Genomic DNA, 4551 nt, shown 5'->3' with positions numbered 1-4551 from the left:
GGGGAGCGGGCTTAAGAAAACTGTCCCGCTCAGGTCTCTAGGCTGCGCGTCAACACACACGGTTTTTTTTTTCGCGCTCCCCCATCTCCACCCCCAATCATTAGTGCCGCTTGTTCGGTCTTTGACAGAACATATAAGACAATTTTTTAAATAGCGCAACAGCAACAACAAAGAAATCACTCACTGCTCTTGATTGAATAGCTTTTGTAACTTTAATAAAGATTCATCTTTAATATATATTGCATATACAGTCAAATATGCAATGCTGTTTTACATTTCATTACTTTATTAAATTTCTGTAGGACCTAAAAACTAATGTTAGACCTACGTAAAAGAAAACTGAAAATCACTGTTTATTTTATTTGTATCTTTACTCTATTGTATTTATTTGTGCTGTTGCTTGTAGTTAGATAGATTATTCTTATTTTCTTTATTTTTATTTGACAGTATAGTTTTTGCCTAAACATAGCACATACCGAACTATACAGAAACCGTGACTCAAAAACCGTGATACAAACCGAACCGTGAGTAAGTTGAACCGTTCCACCCCTAGTAATTATATATACTACCTTTCGAAAGTTTGTGGTCAGTAAGATTTTTTAAAATGTTTTTGAAAGAATTATGCTCACCAAGGCCACCATTCATTTGAACAAAACTACAGTAAAAACAGTACTAACATGAACTATTATTAAAATTAAAGACATCTGTTTTCTGTTTGAATATATTGTAATAAGTAATTTATTGTGATGACAAAGCTGCGTTTTCAGCAGTCATTACTTCAGTCTTCAGTGTCACAAGATCCTTAAGAAATTATTCTAAAATGCTGATTTGGTGCACCATAAACATTTTTTCTTATTATCAATGTTGAAAACAGTTGTGCTGTTTAATATTTTTGTGGAAACTGTGATTACATTTTTTTTTCAGGATTCTTTGATGAATAGAAAGTTTATTTAAAATATAAATCTTATGTAACAATGTAAAAGTCTTTACTACTGTCACTTTCGATCAATTTTATGTACCCTTGGTGAATAAAAGTATGATTTTTTTTTTTTATCTTACCGACTCAAAACTTTTAAACTGTATGTTATGAATATGAGTACTCAAGTATACATAGGCCTGCTCAAGCTTCAAGTACCTTTCAACTGTATTTAATTAACTGGATTATCAAAAAAAATGATGAAAGTATCATATTGTGATACTGGCCTATACTGTTACTGTGAAATAAATGACTCATATCATGATATAACATTTTGGTCATGTCACCCACCCCTATTATGATAAGGTGAAAAATGCAAGTAACTCACAGACATAAAAAGTCAAGAGTATGATTTTAATCTGACTTTATGCAAACACACAAACTATAACACCATCCAGTACTAAAGTTCAGTTCGGACACATCAACGCCAATCCCAATCCTCAAACTAAATATGAAACACGGAGCATGTTTTAATACAGAACGCCAGAGCAATTCTTAGTGCTTCTAAAGACAAAATAGCTGAAGAGAGAAATCAGATTGGTAGAGCAGATCCAAAAGGACATCCTGTAGTTAAACAGTCCTGCATGCTGACTGATCTCTCCCGTGCGCACTCGCTTCATTCAGCCAATCAAATCAAACCTGCAGCTTATGACCTACAAGGGTTGCCATGGTAACGCCTGCCTTCTGGAATACATGTCATGCATGTTAAGTGCTTTACAGTAAAAGCAACACACGCATGCGTAGAGCACGTTCACATCCCTGGCAACTACTACTAAACCTCTCACTCACACACATACACACGCACACACGCACGCGCACGCACACGCACACACACGCACACACACACACAAAAACTGAGCTATTAATCCACCAGCCACAAACAACACACATGTGAGAGACAGTAGGCGGGCTTTCACAAATATTGACCGATACAGAAAGAATTACTTTAAGATTACATGAGCAGGGTTTTTAATAAAATAACATTCACTTACAGTCAACTTAAATGTAATTCAATGCACCCAGAGGGAGAAGTTAATTCAATCGCTCAGCTCAAACCGTACACTCCAACTACAGTGTTTGAGGAGGTGGATCGCTCAAGGACGCTGGCTCCTCTAATGCTTTTCACAGCGAATCCATGACATTTAAACATTATGCAGCTGTACATCAAGGCTGCACTGCATGAGAAGATAAAGATGACTGGACTAACATGATCCAGATTCCAAAGACCACAACTACAGGCAAAACTATATCTATAAACTATATAATATATAAACTGGGGTCTAAAAGTCTGAGATCACATTGAAAAACTGGGATTAAAAAATGAATTTAAGTCTGGAAGTAGAAGACTTTAAGAATTTTGAAAACCGTAAAGAGAGAGAGAGAGAGATTTTTACAATTCTGAATTATTTCTAGGTTATTTATTGAATAAAATTTGTGATATTGATGATATGTTCTTGCTACTTTTGAGACACAACATGCTCTTTTGTGGAGTTCATGCATTTCCAATGCTGCTGTCATTAAAGAAAAATGGGGATACAACAGAAAACATTTTGAAACATTTTGAAGCTATATTACATTAAAAAATCTAAAATGTATATACAAAGGCCTGCACATTTTTATAGTATACTTTTGGGGGGGAAAAACTGAAGACAGAACATATTTACCAATTCATATATTGCTTGATTTATTGAGCAGTTTTCTGTGCAGTTTCAGACAGCTGGTAAATTATCAAAAGGTGTACTTGTGAATGCTTGCACTGGATTTAAAACATCCACTCCTAAAGAAAACAATGGAATGAAGGCCAACAGAACATCAGAAGAGCTAAAGAACAGGATGGATGACCTGCTGTGACATCTACCCCAAATTATTCATCTGGATTAATTGTAGGTTAAAACACTGTGAGATTGTATTATTTGTTATATGCTTCTGCCTTCAGAAGTCAACATAAAATCAATTACTTTCTTCATGCATGCTCTTGGTTATTTTTTAGAAAAGAGATTTTATCTTTATAGTCTTTAATAAAAATGAAGAATACAGTTGAATACCTGGTTCACTCAGAGTTACATCAAATTACAGAAGTAAAATGGTTTCATGCTGACTTTAACAAACATACTTTTTTCACCAAAGAAAAAAAAGCATCAGCAGGCACTTTGAAATTATCTAGTTATTGCAGAGACGTTCAAAATGTGAAGGCATTAGCTGAACAACTCTACCTCCATTCAGTCAAGGGCAGAAACTCTATTAAGAGTAAATCAATGGAGAGTGATGGAAGACTGGTGAGCAGGCTAAGCTGATCGCCTCTTAAAGGTCCCATGACATGCTGCTTTTTGGATGCTAAGGGAAGATTCCAGATTGGGCCATCTGAGCTTTCATTTTCTCAAAGGCAAAGCAGGATACCCAGGGCTCGGTTTACACCTAACGCCATTTCTAGCCACTGGGGGACCATAGGCAGGCTAGGGGAACTCATATTAATGTAAAAAACCTCATAAAGTGAAATTTTCATGCCATGGGACCTTTAATGTGACACAGGGCAGAATAAGAGGGTGAAAAGACATGCTGGGATACAGAAACAGATGTCTCTGAGGAGAAATGTGGATGTCTTTAAAGCCTTGTGATTACATTGAGGCTTTTCCGTTTTCCTCGACTGCGACATAATGTACAGATCAAAGACTCTCTTGTAATTTATTAGTCCACCATTACCAAACAAAATAAAGAAATGAAAACAATTATGGGTATTTAAAAAGCATGCTAAAACAGATTTGAAATGAGCTAGTGGCACATAAATTACGCTTATTTTCTTGACTACTAAAATTGCCATCTGTTCTGCGTAGGGAGGAAAACAAGATAATGGCAGCATGTGATTTTGAGGTTATACATGTTAAAAGGTGCAGTTGCATAAAGCACTATTTTCTTCCAAACTCATGATACGACTGACTGGATAAGTGGACACATTCTGCCTTACAGAGCAGGAGAATTACATTACATGACACAACACATTACTGAAACCAGATCTGTGTAAGTCAGCAACTTGAGTTTTCTGTTGATTTGTTCACCACAGTCTGTAATTCCATCTGCTCTCCTTGAATCTCACATATTTCAGGACCCTCAGTCTTGTCCATGGGAAAGAGCCCAGAGCGTACAGAACATACGGAACGTGATGAAGTAAAAGCCTTAGTCTGCACATAACCAGCCGAGTGCAGTGTTAACAGAAGGAATTTGTTGAGACAAGCCATCATCACGAGCGCAGTTCTGAGACATCTGCCACAAAGAGGCCACTCACCTGCGGGAGAGGAATGTCAGGTGAGGGGATGACGGCTGAGCAGAGAGGCATTTTAAGAATCACAGTCTAAAGTGCACAAAAAGAAACGCCCGACCCGACAGGATGTGGGAATAAGCTGAAAATTGGAACCAGCAAGAGTTGAAATGATGCTACTGGTGGTTGACCAGTAGGGTTTCTTTATGGTCAATACTAGGGATGCTCCGATTAGGGCTGTCGTGGTGAGGGAATTTCCCTTGCGGTAATTTTGAGAGGCTCAATAGCGCGATATGCGGTATTATCGCCATACATATACATA

The 4551-nt window shown here is 37.1% G+C and overlaps 1 protein-coding gene across 2 annotated transcripts in view; it reads right to left on the bottom strand.

Moving 5' to 3' along the window:
• The window catches only part of LOC107680237 (cohesin subunit SA-1-like), a 41959-nt gene that overhangs the window by 27044 nt on the left and 10364 nt on the right, over positions 1-4551 (bottom strand). The window lies entirely within an intron of this gene.

Source organism: Sinocyclocheilus anshuiensis, unplaced genomic scaffold, assembly GCF_001515605.1.
Source record: "Sinocyclocheilus anshuiensis isolate Anshui unplaced genomic scaffold, SAMN03320099.WGS_v1.1 scaffold821, whole genome shotgun sequence".
In the NCBI taxonomy this organism is placed as follows: Eukaryota; Metazoa; Chordata; class Actinopteri; order Cypriniformes; family Cyprinidae; genus Sinocyclocheilus; species Sinocyclocheilus anshuiensis.
Note: the sequence above shows the minus strand (reverse complement) of the source record. Positions and strands in the feature narration are given on the sequence as shown.